Source organism: Sinohyriopsis cumingii, chromosome 2, assembly GCF_028554795.1.
Source record: "Sinohyriopsis cumingii isolate HCF-2022 chromosome 2, ASM2855479v2, whole genome shotgun sequence".
Taxonomy (NCBI): domain Eukaryota; kingdom Metazoa; phylum Mollusca; class Bivalvia; order Unionida; family Unionidae; genus Sinohyriopsis; species Sinohyriopsis cumingii.
In genome coordinates, this window is record NC_142962.1 from 53,535,095 (window position 1) to 53,551,934 (window position 16,840).

The following is a 16,840-nucleotide window of genomic DNA, read 5'->3' on the forward strand; positions in this document are numbered from 1 at the left end:
GCTCTTTCGAAAATTAGATTTCATTGTGTTTTGGATAGAAATAGGTTCAACTGTATAATCATGCAAAAAGTCAGCAAACTATATAATTTAGAAATATCATGAATAAATGTGTTATTGGCCAGTTCAATAAGATCATATACAATTATCTAGGAGTATGTTCTTCTTCTATTGACTTCTGGAAAATTCTCAAAGTTTTGAGAAATGTAGTTGTCGTTTATTAACTATACGTTCCAAACTTAGGATAAATGCCGATATTACGGACCGTGTTCAATATGAGCAGTTACCACATCAATGTCTAAATGAGTATAAAACGACTGAAGGAACAAAAGCGTAATTTCAGGCAGACACATTTATTTTTAAAAAGATGCGTAAGAATATAAAACATTTGAATCTATAATATCATAACTGCACTCTGATCCTCGTCTTTTAAAATAAGACACATTTGATTCTAAAGAATGCTGAATAGCCTGAATAGGAGATATATAATTCAAAATACTTCTGTATTATCACTGAATGTCCGAATAGATGAAGGTTTTCCGTTCAGAAACAGTTGATGTTACACATTCTAGTTCTGTCCAACCTTATTGCTGGATGTGGCGTTGCAACCACCCAAGCCACCCCCCGTAAAGGCAGTAAAGTTATACTATTCCAAGACACTTTAACAATTTTACCTTGTAATTGCACCAATAGCATAGGAACTTCTTAAGCAACCGAACCCACCTCCATCCCCCCAGCTTCTGTTATTGCTTATATGGTATAAAGGAAAGTATGTATAATTTAACAAAAGTATTTCACAGATAAAAGTAAGACTGCAAATATTTGTCCTAATCGTGGCCATCTCGCCGTCGTTGTCTTCCTACCATTCTTTGATGGTAACATGGAAGACAAAGCCTGAGATACCAGAATCTTCCTTCTCCTCTCCCTCCAGTTGCTGTCATCTGCCTATTTACAGTACTTTCAATATATCCCTGGAGACAAGGTGTAGGTAGTTGCAAGAGGGAGACAAACACGTTCCGATAACCGATCAATATAAGATAACGGTGAGCTTCTGTCATTATGGAATTTCTTGAAACGAAGCCATCAAAAACACCAACGTCATCGGATACAACCTGTCTTACAGGCATGCCTGAGTCAGTAGTTGACCCGTTTACATTCAAGGTCATTCTCTACAGATCACTTTTCTATAATAAAAAAAGATATATGTACCTACAAACTTTCATATCTCTTAATCATTATGTACCAGTAGTTAGATAATGAGGAAGTAATATAATAATTACTGGATTTTCAGTGCATTGTTTTAGTGAGCAGCGTAGGTCAATATCATATTTAAGTTTTACAAAAGCAAGTACTTAACTCAAGAAGAGGCCATGACTGCTTATTATTACCTGATTCCTTTAAGGAACGCTGTTACATTAGCTGACACAGATACACGTGATTTGCATTATGTATCATATCGGTTTACTTGACGTCATCACGCATGTTTAGCGTCATGGATTTGAAATGTCATTTTGACTCTACTGAAACAAATTAAATTTCACAGAATTATGTAACAAAACAATTAAAGACCTTTACTTAAGGTGAATATGAAAGTGTATGAACATGTAAATCGTAACTATTGAAGTCCGCTTGGCTTCGGTCATTAGGAGGTTTACTAGTTCAAAAACTGCATATTCAGATCGGCATAGCTTTATTATGTCATGTATATAAACGTACTGATTTATGTTGACTTCAGTACAATTTTATACGCTAATTTTCTCTGACAGAATTTCAAATACAATCCTAACATAATTACTATACATTTTTAGCAAAAGGACAACACGAGTAGCGAACGCACTGTGTTCGAGTCAAATCTCCGACCGATGATGCATTTATTGCTGCACCATACAAAATGGATGTCTATATATTTATTAAAAACTGAAATCCAAAGAGTTCACGTTTCGATTTGTAAAACGTTCGAAACCACAGAGATTGTCAACTAAACTGAGAAACGTAACGGAGTCAAAATATTCAGAATTATTTAAAGAATGAGACAACTGATTATTACCAGTGTGTGTGTGTGTGTGTGTGTGTGTGTGTGTGTGTCGGGGGGGGGGGCTGTTGGAAACCACTCTTATAACTTGGGGATTAGACCATTGGCTGCAATATTAGCGTGGAGTCTTTTCCTAATACAGCTTTCTGAGACCTTTACCCGTGCATTAAATTTTTACATATAGACGAGATACAAAAACACTTTTTTTAGTACCATTAATGTCCCTTATTAAATCTCATATTGGTCTTTTGCATTGCGTGTACAAAATATGTTTTGAGCTGAAAGATCAGAGGTGATTTGTTATGTTACCTGCGTATGCTTGAGTAGTCTTCGATGGAAGAAAGAGAGAGCGAAAGTCACAAGTCGATGAAATAAATTACCGATGGCGTTTGGTAATAAATGCTTCTTCAACTGCAAAGGGAAGTTTTATTTACAACATTTAGATATATATTAAATTTTGAGCCAACTGTGCAAAAAGTGTCAATTAGTTTTTACAGTGTCATGATAATCTAGGTAAGATAACAACAGCGATAAGAAACATGATAGCTTTGTTGTTGTAGGGTTTAACGCCATTTTTCAGCACACGATAGGCTATACATGGCGGCCAGTATCAATGGTGGAGGAAGAACCCGACAAAAACCCAGAAAGAACCACCGACCCACGAGAAGCTACTGGCAAGCTTTCTCATATATCCACATTGGCTGAATCCGAGACTCGAACCCATGCAGACAGAGGTGAGATGGCAGTGATCCGTAACGGAGAGCGCTTTAGACCACTCGGCCACTCGGGGCCCCTAAACATGATAGCATTATGCATATAGAGAACACCACAAACTGACGCGTATCGTGTGACTTTTTCGAACTAGACAAAATAAAAACTTAAAGCATAACAAAAGAAAACAAAATTAAAAGCCATTTAATAATAATAATACATTGCCTGATAAAATTTACGTCAGATACAATATTTGTGTTGCAAATCCTCAGCGGTTAATGAAAATGCCAACTATCGCTAGCCAAGAATAAACTGTCACACAGAATCAAAATATTAATGGGATATAATCCTTATTGGCTACTCATAAAATGCTAAATCTAATTGGAACTCTTCTCAGGGCAATGATGGTCCATGTTGACCCCTAGAATATGCTGAGACGAAAGTCTTGGAGAAATTCGTAGAGATTAATCGGGTAAATAGGAAGGTATTTACAGATGCACGATACGCAAACAGGGTGCATAGTGAACCAGTTATATTAGGTAATTTGCATCAATTGAGCTGCTACGTAGATGTTTTTGATTTCAACCACTCTTTGATAGTTCAATGCTTGGGATCTACTCCACTAGTATAATAAGTTTAGAAATGTTCGTCTAGCTGATTTCGAGAAATAAGGGGATAAATACATGGAAGAAATAACAAATATTAATGTCCACGATTGGACCAAAACATCTCAAAAGATTCAACATGGATCCTTTTGTGGGTACAAAAAATACCTGGAGATAAAATCTCATGGAAGGGTCGCATGCATCTTCGTGTTTAATAAATGAACAGTATTTCGTACAAAATTAACAAAACAGGGATTTGATCTTCACATAAGCTGTAAGTAATGAAATACAGATATATGTCGCAATACAGAGCAAACTTACTTTATTACTACTTTTTGGCAGGCCCGGTATGACTTTCTCCTAGCTTTCCTGTCCCCGGAAAGAAAACTTTGACCGTAGAAATTTACACAGCCGCAGTAAAACTGAGCGTGAACGTACTGTGTACAACCAAAGTAATGTTCTATGTTACAGCCCACTATAAGGTAAGAAATATCCAATACAATCAGTTATCGTTTTAGGTTACATCCTTCTTTGGCGTAAGTACAAGGTCAATGCAGTCAGTTCTAAACAAACAAGCCACATTAGAGTTTTAGTCAATATAGATAGTGTCCTATTATAATGAAACTGTGAAAGGCGTTGAGATCAATTGTAATGAGAGGCGTATTCCACTTTACCTGTAACACTTTATATGATATTGAGGAGCACATTCCACAAAAGAATGTCATTCAAGGTTTGTAATTTTAATATATATATTTTGGCAAATATAACGTAGTAGAGAATAGAGACGGATGCATTGATTACACAACTTGGAGCTGAAATATCAATGAAAAGCTTAATAAATAGCTCTAAGTAATGTCATTAAAAATGGAGTCGAATTGCATTTCGGTTTGAACTGCCAAGTTGAGCATGTGCTGCAGATGAACAACATTGTAGACGGGACAACATCTGAAGCACAACAATTCTTTACGGCGTGTAATAGATATAAAGTAATGAAAATATTAAAATTAAGGTGTAAACATGGCTTCGTCGGCACCAGAGGAAACGAAATGGATAGATGGACTGAAGAAATGAAGTTTCCAATTTTTATTACTACACTTCATATAAATATCATGGCAAAATAACAAAAAGAAGAAGGAAAACTGACGCGTAGATAACTAGTTACTGTATGTAATGAATAGAGCTAGGTACCATGAACAAATTTGTACCACGGTATAAAGCTGTATTTTTCAACAAATCGCGATACGAACAACGATTATACTGCAATTCTATTAGGGACCAACACTCTAACGTTTTGGTGCAGGGAACTGACACTTTTTTTTAGGAAATCACATTCCGCCTATAGCTGATAAAATATCGTGCTCTGATGTATACCAAAATGACACCTTATTATACTCAGTGCATTATTTTAAGAAAATGTTTGTCTTGAGATAAATAAAGCATCCCAGCTCAAAAGAAAATCGTAGACGACCCCTCCCCCAAAATTACCAAAAAATAGTTGAATTTGCTATGTGCATGTTAATAGTTGCATCATTATAATCTAAAAACTATAGCCAAGCCGAGATGATTAAGCTTATAATTTCGCTGACATCCCGTGAAAAGCATTGTATTGACATTAGATAGCTTCTTGATAAAAAGTGGAAGTGATGATACTGAATCCTGCAATTTACTAGCTACGCTGTTGATATCATAGACACGGAAACCTTCAGCGGGATGGCATCGTCCGGGCAATATATTTATAAAGGAGAGCAAGTAAACAAGCCAATAAACATAAAACACGCTTACTCCATAAACGAGGAAATATTTAGTGGAATTCAGTGATTGCACAGTATTCATGATGAAAACAGGTGTTGTCCTTAAAATCACTGCATAATTCACAATCTTACAAAGGAATACGTGCACTTCACACATCAACATAAGATAGTAAGTAACTAAAAATTACTTCTTTTTTCTGAATCCGAAAGTTTTAAACGTTGCGTGAACTCAGCCCGAATATATTTCACAACATTCCATTGACCAACTCGTTTCCATACGTAACACTCCTAAAACAAATTTGATTAAAAGAGTATAAACATATCATATTTATAATATTTAAGGTTAATTTGTGGCAAATACGTCTATTTTGTCAAACATAAATAAGTTCGTGAATTGTTTTGTTATGAAAAATGAAAACATGCTGCTAATATCAACAAAGAAAATTAGTAAGAAGGTTAATCGGGAGTTTCCGTACATTCCTTACTGACGGAAACTACTGACGTTTTGGTATAGTGAAAAGCACCGTGCGCACCTCTAGCAATTAAGACAATTTACTATTATGTATAGTTTAAACCATATTTATTTTGATCATTTCAAAGAATTCAACAAACATCATATAAAAATAATATTTACGAAGTATTATATAAGCACAAAGAAAACATTCAGAGAGAGAGAGAGAGAGAGAGAGAGAGAGGATACTCAATTTTAAGATGACAAGCAGTTCAGGCTATGGGGTTATGGTATAGTGTCCATACAGTCTTCAGTTTTATATACTTCAAACAGGTGCTCCGGGTTGGCGAGTGGTCTAAAGGGTTCGCCTTTAAAGATCACTCTCTTCTCACCTATGTCTTTATGGGTTCGAGTCTTGGCTCCTCCAATATGGTTAAATGAGAAAGCTTGCCAGTAGGTTCCCGTGGGTTAGTGATACTTCCCATGGGCTTCTCGGGTTCTTACTCTACCAAATATACTGGCTGTTATGTACAGCCTAACATATGCTGAGAATGGTGTTAAACTCATAAAGCTACAAACTAAACCAATACAGAATTCTTTATGGGAAGTGATGAGGGAACAGTCAGGCATGTTGTGATAATAAATTTGAGAATCTCTATGTTCTTACTCTGTATGATGACAATACGTCACTTATTCTTAACGGTTCGGAGACATTATTAATTCCTGCTTTACGCTTTTAATATATCAACATTAAAAAAAATCTGGTCTTATCATAAATATTGAAAGTAAGCAAAGGTAGTTTGGATAGCAAATAGCAGAATAAGTAGCCAAAGAAATACTGTTTAGAATAGAAACTTAATTGCGCTTGTACTAAGTTTGTTGTCATGGGTAGAATTTATCAATTGACTAGGAAAAATTTCCAACTCTTAATTATCCATAAAAAATTCGCAAAATTAAGAAACTGTTAGTACAGCTGAATAAAAGAAAATTCAACTCCATTCGGAAGGATAACTGTGATGAAAAGTTTAGCTATCTCTACAACTAATCTTAATGTATTATCATTACCAAATTCATCCAAATATGATTTTAGTGAAAGTAAAATGCTCTTTTAGAAGATTGCATGCCATGGGTCAAAGGAAAACTGTAAAAGAAATATTGCCAAGGAGGATTATGGGGGGGGGGAATAAATATGAAGGACTATCATGTGAGGGGATTAAATATCTCCGATATATGTAAAGTTGTAATTGCGTTGAAAATTACATGGCTTAGAAGAATAATGTCTGATGAATTTAAATAGAAAATGATTCTTTTCTTTTTACAAAATATCAAATATTCATTTGAAATACATTTTCTTAATTTGTTGAAAATGGATCTTAATCGTTTTTGGCTAGTCATACATCATAAATCATATTTAGAGCAAACCGGATCAATTAAATGTTCACAGCTGGACATTGTTTTAGAAGCACAAATATGGATGTATATTTGTATTAAAATAAATGGAAAAAGTGTGTATTATGAAGCATGGTTTCAGAATGTTGCCAGGTTTATGAATAATTTCGTTAACGTGGGTGGTTCCCGGATTTTGATAGTTCTAAAAATAGTTTTTCCATTAACATTAATTTCATAGATTTTCAAGGCAGTCTTGCAGTGCAGTGTCGCATAAAAAATAAATGTAATATCTATTACAATTCAAATATGCCATTATAAGAAATAATAATGGTCGTACAGGTATCTGCGGAAAGTATAATGGAAACAACGAAATACCAACTTTCGAAAGAAAATAGAATTTTTAATTAGGCAACTTAAACGATGGAGACTGGCAGACAATTTTATTGTGATCATATAAGAATGTGTATGGAACAAAAATTGGCACGGTAAATATCCAGTTTTTCAGCTGGCTGGCGACTTTTATACTTAATTTATTGTGAAATATTCACTTTACACCTCGATTTCTTGCTATATTCAATACATTCTCCAGTTCCCAGTGCGATTAAAAAATTCTTAACTATGTAATGCAAAGGTTTATAATGTCTTTCTTTATATAGTGTCTTCTATTACATTTAACATTGTACGTGGATACTAAATTTTGACTGAGTTTCTTTAGCGCCTTAGACAGGAATGTCTGCAAATTTCTACATATATGTATCATGGTTTAGTGTGAAAATAAATTTTGTATCTACTCGATATCTGTAATGTTAGTATTCAACTGATACAAAAGGGCAAACATTATATCTTAATAGTCTGATAACTTTCAGATATCAGCACATTAACCCGTAAAACATTTTATAGTTCTAATAACTGTCTATTTAATGAAGCTATGTTTTATAGTACAAAACAATCTGTCATTTATGTTGTATGAACTCATCCAGGTAAATGCATGTGTTGTGAATGAAAAATAATATGGACAACACTCTTTCGGTAATGAATATATGACATTTGCTTGAATGTCGGGAATGGATTGTTTACCTTTAGGTAAAGGATATCAAAATGTATATATGTATCTACGGTATGGTCAGGCTACTTCTGCTACCTTAAGTAACAGTAGGCGGTATTACCTGTAGAATAAACAGCTACACCTGTCTCCTTCTGGAATGTCCCTTCTGGTGGATGGGGCAGCCGAGCAGAGGTGCTGTGAATGCAGTTGGCCATACCTGTTCGGACAGCGCAAGGTATCAGCTCAGATTCAGACATGCCTGGAGGAGTGAGAGATGTTGAATCGGCGCTACGTTCCTTAACTTAAATCCAACTAACGTGCAAGTCTTGACAATATTCCCCTTCCCTAAATCAGGCATTTTCAAGTCCACTTGCGATGGGCGAGCGGCAAAGCAGCAGATGTGAGGTGTGCATACACAAGGAGCTGTAGCTGCAGACCGGTAAGCAGGCATCTCATGAAAGGGTCCCTTTTCACTGAACCGAAGCAGCTGTCATATTCGGCAGTTCCCCTGGGAGACTGAGCAGCCCTTTTTAGGGTCACACTGGTCATCGCCATAGCACGAGGAAAGTTCTAAAAAAGGTGTCCTAAACATTGCCATTTTTAATTCAACCCTGGTCAGCAATGCAGTTGACGAGGTCTCGTCGAAAGCTAACAAGAAGACAAAATTCACCTTCGGTGCCTGTAACGTAGTCACACTAATTGACAGTACAACAGAAGATATACTAGAGAGAAGAACAGCCCTAGGTGGTAGAGAACTAACCAGATTCAAAATTTAGATCGACACCTAACTGAAACTCGCCTAGGTGAGGGAGGACAACTCACTAAAACAGGAGCTCAATACATCTTCTTCTGGAGTGGCCGAAATAAAGAAGAGAGCACTGAAGCTGATTTGGGGTTTGTCATCAAATCATTGCTAGTTATCAAGCTCAAAAATCCCAAATGGGCGCGAATGACATACTAATGCACACTCTACTGATAAAATCACAGGTGAGATGAGCTGACCAAGTCACTAAAATGTCAGAAGAGCGTATCCCAAAGATGATCTTCTACAGTCAACTGAAGCAGGGAAAGCAACCTCGGGCAAATCAGAAGAAACACTTCAAATAGTCCCTCAAGTCATCTTGGAACACTATAACATTGACTCTGAGTCTTGGAAGGATCTCACACAGCGGAGTTTTATCCATCCTACAAAATTTGAACTGTGAACTGCAGAGGTATCGTAAGTGTGAGCAGTGTACATATAAGATTAATAGCACATCCTCTGTTCATGAAACAAACACAAGCGGTATGTCATGCCAACCACAGGCAGTTCAGGGTAGAAAGTGGTCTGATCAGCCATTCATGTACTCACAGAAACCAAACAAGCCATTGATTGCATGGTCATTTATGAACTCGAAGGAAGAATAATAACAACAGAAGAACAACGTCTCGGAACTGAACGTTGCCCGTTGTTGTGACCAGAAAACTATTATTGTAACATTGTGTTGTAAAAATCGTTTCCTCCAGCTATTAGTGAACCCGGTATTGACACAACTGTCAGTGATAATTATTGAGTATTAACATTTAGCCACTTCGTGTTTTCTTCTTAATTAACCAGAGGAGATAACCACTCCAAATTTGTTTCGACAAGATGCTGCCATAAATTGTGAACGTAAATTTGACTGTGATGTATATATTACACAACAAGCAATTTATAGATATGATTAAAGGTTAAAGAAAGTTTCATCACCATGAAAAATCAATTACATAAAATGTCACACCCGGTTCAAACAATATGAAAACCTATGTATATGTATACGATATTATACTAGAGCCAGTGTTCATTTTATCAAAGAAGTCAAATTGGAACATCTCTTTGAGTTATTTGCCGCATGATGAAGGTTCCGTACATTCACATATATTTTGCCCTCATTTTCGGTTACCTTAATATGCATGTACATAGAAAAGTCATTTCTTACTCTGCAATATCTCCTTTGGACAGGAAAGATTCTTGTCGTCTGACTCTATGACACCAGTAAACGACTTAATTTGAAATTGATCCAAGCGCCTAGTTTCTCAAATAGTTTTATATTTACTTCGTACGTATTCTGATACATTGATCACTTAAGCCTTCAGACATATTTACCAACAGACAAATTTACGCGCAAAAGTATTATTGGATAGTATCTTTAAGTACACTTTATAAATCAAGTACTTATAATATCCCAGTGACAAATACCGCTAGATAATATACGTAGATTCAACGTATTATTTGAACTGATTAATTTTTAAACTTGTACAGAAGAGTTCATCTGAAGATCATTGTAGTTAACAAAAAGCAGAGATACGAACTCTTTCTTTGCAAAACCGAAAACATGATTGCAGCCTTTTCAAACCTGACTGACTATGCTAAGGATTTACGAAGGGTATTTGAGAGGCGTGTACTTCACTTGTTGTGTTAGAATATGGCAATTGTATTATCAACTTTTTTTCTGGACAGTGATAGTCTTATGCTAATGGGAAATATTGTCACTATTTTATTAATTATCATCATTGTAGTTGCGTAACTTCTCAAGGGTTTGTAAATCGATGTATCTTTCTTTATTTTGACATGTTGGAGTGAAATTTTGATGACAGTATCATCGTTTGATCTATCACCACATCAGATGGAAAGTTACAATGATAATTATAGGCATTATGTACTTAAATCGCTGATCAGTCATAATGTAAGGCCAATAATGCTTTGTCGTTCATGATTAATAGTTTTGTTGTGTAATACCAATATGTGTTTAATTTAAGACATCACGTTTTGAGTGACTGGGAAACATGCAATTGCCTGATCAAGAATATTCATTTTGATAGATTCATATCGTAAAGGTACGTATATCATTTGCGAGATGATAATTTTTATGAGAGAAAGCAACAATTGTGACCGCTCCGGTGACCTAGTGGTCAGAACGTCCGCCTCGGTTGCGAGAGGTCGCGGGTTCGAACCCCGACCGAGTCATATCAAAGACTTACAAAAATGGTACTAACAGTTGCCTAGCTTGGCGCTCCGCAATATGAGGTTAGTGTAAGGACTGGTAGACCTGGTGTCAGAATAATGTGACTGGGTGGGGGACATGATTCTACTCGTCTGTGGCATGGTGCCCCATTGCTAGACATCACTATAAACTGTCACACTGCAGATATCGTAACGATATGACTAAAATATTGTTAATGCTACGCTAAATTGCCAAATAAAATGTAAGGTAAAGGAATGATTTAATTGATTCCTTTTGTTAATGTTTAGGCTCGAATGAACAGTAACACAGAAAGAGTGAAAACATCAAGCTTTTTAAAATTTAACAAATAATTTATTTCCCTGGAAAAATTCTGTAAAAATGAAAAAATAAGAACTTTCGGTTTCAAGAATCAAATCCAAAAATAATCCAAGAATAATCCACGAATTAAATTGCAAAAGTCCTAATTATAAAATGTTCTACTGAATTCAAGTTCGAATCGTGAAGGAAAATCCAAGATGGATGACGATGACGTATGATGTGGTCAGTACTGTGCTTATCTACATTTCCTTGTAGAAATACAAATAATGGCACTCCGGTGTTGGAAATCCAAATTAAATCTGTATTTCAAAAATTTCTCAGTAAGTACTCCTCAAAATATTTCCAGAGAAAAAAGAATTAATCCTTTTGAACTCCTACTGATCTGAAGAAAATTATAGCTCAAAATCTGGCTACAACAAATTAACTTGACATCAGCGTTAAAAGCCCAAAACTGAGAGATCTCTCTCAAACAAAGGTTATATTGTATTATAAGACGCAGTTTCGAAATTCCCCAAGTTGCGAAACCAGAAGGGGGTCACGTGATCATGTTTATATCACGGACACAGAATATGGCCTTGATTAGACCAATGATTTTATTCCCAGAATAATAAAAAAGGGTTTACTTCTTAACCCACGTAGTCCCATCATGACCTCGACAACAACTAATCATCTTAAAATAAAATAGAACTTTGTTTACTAATTTTGAACAAGGTCAGCATCCAGGACAACACCTGATGTTGATGAAAAGAATGATTCAGGTCAATCAATTTTCTGAAAAATATCATCTCCAGTGAATAAATTTACATTACAATAGCATGTAATAAAAATAATTAAAAAATTAAAAATGACCAAAAAAATTAAATTAAAATAAATACATATTTAATCAGATATGCGTAATACTTTTCTCATCATTTCAATAAAAAGTCAATAAAGAGTCATCGCCAAACGTGCTGCCTGTTTATCATATGACAAACGTGCGGTTAAGTATATGGTATATTGTTTATATTGTTGGATATTGCGGTCTTAACCGAACTACAACGTGGCGAGCTTGCGAGCCCTGTGTACTTCGAGCTAGAGCATTAGAACAGACACTCTAATTTATTTCTATATAACCCATTTATTAAATAATGCATTACATTTAAGTTGCCTTTCAAAAAAATTAAAATAAACACAAAATCGTTGAGCACAAGTCTTGTTTTAGTTATTTCTACGACAAAATCGTTCTTACATACACAGTATAACTGTTGAAGAAACTGGTACTTCAATTTTAATTTTCTCTCACGTTTAAAAGCTACATCTTTAACATTAAAGTTAAAATATCGATTCTTATTGTGATCTTCTATGTCTCTTTGGCTAACAAAAGCCTTTCTAGAAAAAGCATAAGGTTTGAACCCAATGTGTGTTTCTTATGACGTTCCATGTTAAACCTCCCAAACGGCCAAAAGACCCACTCCGTTTTCCTTCATGTTGACCTTAGTGTATTTGCACTGAGCTAGCATACTTCAAATATTTCCATCATAATATGCGCAGCACATGAGAACATCTGTCAGAGTTATTGTAGTAGCTTAATATGTAAAACATTTGCACTGAAATGTATCATTTTTGTCCCCCAAAAAAGTACGGGCTTTGTGCATGTCACACAATAGGCGAATATAATTCCAACGCCCATTGATCGCATCAAAAGCGAAGAGTAGACAGCTGAAATAGTATACAGTAATACCTCGAACATTCGCGAGGTTAGGTTCCAGAACCAGTCGCGGATCAGGAGGAATCGCGAATGTTTGGTACGAGTCAGTAAAATTACTAATAAATGCTTATTTCTAGGGTTTAAACCCTAAATATGACCCAAATCATGCTCCCAAATCACTTTAATTTCATTTAAAAGTTAGCTTAATACATTACCTTTAAAAAGAGAAATAAATGGTTGAGGTAAAAACAGAGTACAGTATCGCCTAATGGGTATTTGCCACACTAGCACATTTACAGTACGGTACATGTATACATGTACTAATATTACCCCTATACTAATTCATTGGCTGCCGTTTTCTTTTGCACTCACAGTAAGGTAACACCAAGTAACGAATGGGACTGTAATCTTAATGACTAACGTTTTCTTTGTCATTGTCAGGAAGGTAAACTAGGTAAACTTCATATGTCACAGAAGTCATATAACGAAGGTACAATTCAATAAAATAAAGAAAACATATACGTTGAGGGTACCAATGAAAATTTCTCGAATCTGTGAACTCGCGAATCCAGAAACGCGAATGCACGCGGTATTACTGTATACTATCATTTTACAAACTGCAGGCAGAGTGTGTATTATCAAGAACAAAAGAGTAGTGTAAGCATTATCACTGTCAGTGTAGAAGATACGCATTAATTTGAAGTTACACACCCTTTCTACGAGTTTATTAAGGAGCAATGTTGGGGCTATCTTGCTGAAATTGTCGCGTGTCGGAAGACAGTATTTGGCAATGCAACTAATACATCCAGATTCGTGCAATTCTCCATAAACATTACGTACTGTCCCATTCCAGTTGCGTGGAAAGTAATGAAATCAAAGGCATAAACTTAACTTCAAATGAACCAGAAGGCTGATACCCGGTTATGAAGCAATATACCCAACACCCCCACCCTACCCACACAACCCCCTCCCAACCCCCAACCCCACCTATCCACACACACACACACACACACATGCATATATATCATTGACTTAGGTATTATCATAATTGGTGCCAGATATATAAATTAAAGCACATCATTTCATTCCATGTAATCTCTTGTTGAGGGAGCCTAGATGTTGATGCAAAACTTGTAGATGATGGATACGACCTTGCTTGTAAGGCAACAATATTTTGCGAAAAAATGAACCAATGCATGCGGATTTTTCTTTAAAATGTTTACTGACAAATCCATATCACAACAAAAGAAAATCAGTACAGCTAAGGAGAGAATGAAAATTATGTTTGGCTGCAAATGCTGATAAATGAGATGCGCTACTTCCTCACAGCAGAGCAGAAACGAAACAGGCATAAACAACAGAGCTCAATAGCATCAAGTTGGTATGTGCCTGAAACTCACAAAGACAATAGATTGACAGGTGCTAGCAACGGTCTTTTGTGTGGATTCTTTTGGACGCAAAACGGAAAGTCTGTAAATGGTTATTTGGTGCATTTAGGTATCCATATTTCTGTTTTAACCTGAACGTATTCTGTTGTTTATATGTTGAGCTCTGTGTTACGTTTATAGAAACAAGCTTAGTACCAATAATAAAGGAAAACATACATATTATTCTTTGAAGCATGTTTATTCCGCACACAAATGATTATTTTCAAGTATACCTCTATTCCCCGCCCCCCCCACCCCCCCGTTTTATTTTTTCCTTTTTCCTACTGGTAGGAATGTAGGCGAGAAATCAAGGGTATACTAACCAATCAGAGAGAAATATAGGAATGAAAAAATCTTATTATCACAGATAAAATTCATAATGGTATTCTACAGAAAATGACTAACGAACTCCAGTTCACGTATTACACACATAATTATGTCGGCATTCTTTCCACGTGACTATACTATGCCTATGACCAACTATTGGTTCTCACTCGGCAATGAAAAGGGAAATACATTTCCAATTATAGTAAATAGAGCTGTGCGCTTAGATGCTGACCTTGACATTTTTCTCTGTATAAATGGATAAAACATATAAAGCAATTTATTAAAAACTATGAAGATTTGTTTAACATTTGATTAATAGAAATGATGACGTTAGTGCCATAAGGACTGATATTAAAATTAATATCATATATCAATACAAAACACGGTTTGTTATTTGTTTTAAAACTTCTTCAAAAGGATATCATTTTCAACTATTCACTTAGAAGGATATTTAATCCAATTCATAAACAAAATATTATTGTACTTATTGTCTCGAAATTCATGACGTCTAGCCAAAATTACCGGTTCTTGTCGACTGGATCAAATTCCATACGAGATGTATCAAATGTCACAATAATGTTTCAGGTGATAAATTATGTTATCTGTTGTGGGTGAATTACTTATATTATCCCTTTGTGTGTGAATTATTTATAGTATGTCATTGTGAAAATGTGCTAAGAAGTGTAGATTTGAATCTATGACATGTTATTACACACGTCTGAATATTTTTAAATATCACCATTGATGAAAAATACAAATAAAATAACGGTAATAAACGTAAGCATGTGTGTTAGCTAAAACCGTAATGAAGGGATCGATAGCTTTATGAGCTGATCTCACGTATCAACCGATCGCAACGCTTCGACATATTAAGTGAAAAACATGAGACGACTTTTTATTTAATTTATTGATATTTGTTTTGTAGAGATATCACATTGATTATTTGGAATGTAAAGTTCGCATTTCTTCATTATTATTTAAATACGCCATGCTCTCTCTCGTTGTTCCTATCTCTCTCTCTTCCTCGCTCTCATTCTGATATTTCTGTTTATTTTTTCTCTTATGTGGCCTAAATTAATAGAGCTTACGCCTCGATGCGGAGGTTCGCGGGCTCGAAGCCAGGCCTAGTCATATCGAATACTTATAAAAATGGTACCAGCTGTACACACACACACACACACACACACACACACACACAACTCGCACGTTTATTATTGTTTCTCATCTTTCATATATGTATATATCTTATAAATTCCCACTAGTGAATCTAACATGTAAGACACCAGAATGTTTCTTAGACACGTGTTTAGTATTTGGTTTGTGGACAAAAGTTGTTAATTCCTCAGACGAAGAGCTTATTTATCTCTATACGTTAGGAAACCTTTATGAATTTGCGCCGCCATTGTCAGCTTTTGAGTATATCATGAAGACTTTTTATATAAAAGAACTTGCTATATGTAACATTCATATGCCATAAATGTGTGGCAAGAGTATGCTTTGTTCACTCATATTTCGTTTTTTTCCAGTTCTGTTCTGGAATCTATACCTAGTAATAGACTGTATATTTATGGGTATTAAAACATGATCAAAGGGTTAAATCATGGTTTTATGATATATCACACTACGTGTACAGTTATTACATTTTATTCATTTATGACAAGTGATCGTTATTACAGACTAGTTTTCGAAAGTAATTCAAAATTAGTAATTCATGCATTCCATTGGATATACGTTTTAAAAGGAATCGACGAAATGCATATGAACGCGTTTTCGGGTTGATATATTTCCATTTCAGAAGGATAGCAAGCGAATTATATATTGTTCTAACATTAGCATCTACATGACAAGAAAACTAAATTGAAAATATATCTTTTTTCATAATCTCCAAATGTGAGTTCGTGATTTATGTTCTTATGTATGGTCTTTATTGACACATACTAATGAAATAAATCACATGGAATGAAATCTCATTTCCTATAACTGTGTACTTTTAAATCCCTAAATTTGTGTGAGAAACGTATTTATTGAACAAATCGAAGTTTGGCAGGCCTACTGCAAGAGTCAGAGCCATGTATGTTAATTTTGCAAATACATTAGACTTGACTATAATAAAGAT

General features: G+C 35.2%; 1 long non-coding RNA gene across 1 annotated transcript; it reads right to left on the bottom strand.

Moving 5' to 3' along the window:
- Window positions 1-363: 363 nt before the first annotated feature.
- LOC149804872 (uncharacterized) lies at window positions 364-3,777 on the bottom strand. The gene is made up of 3 exons (XR_016414644.1): window positions 3,667-3,777; window positions 2,339-2,440; window positions 364-1,181 (listed from the first exon to the last, which is right to left on the bottom strand). It is a non-coding gene; the product is annotated as an uncharacterized LOC149804872 (long non-coding RNA).
- Window positions 3,778-16,840: the final 13,063 nt, after the last annotated feature.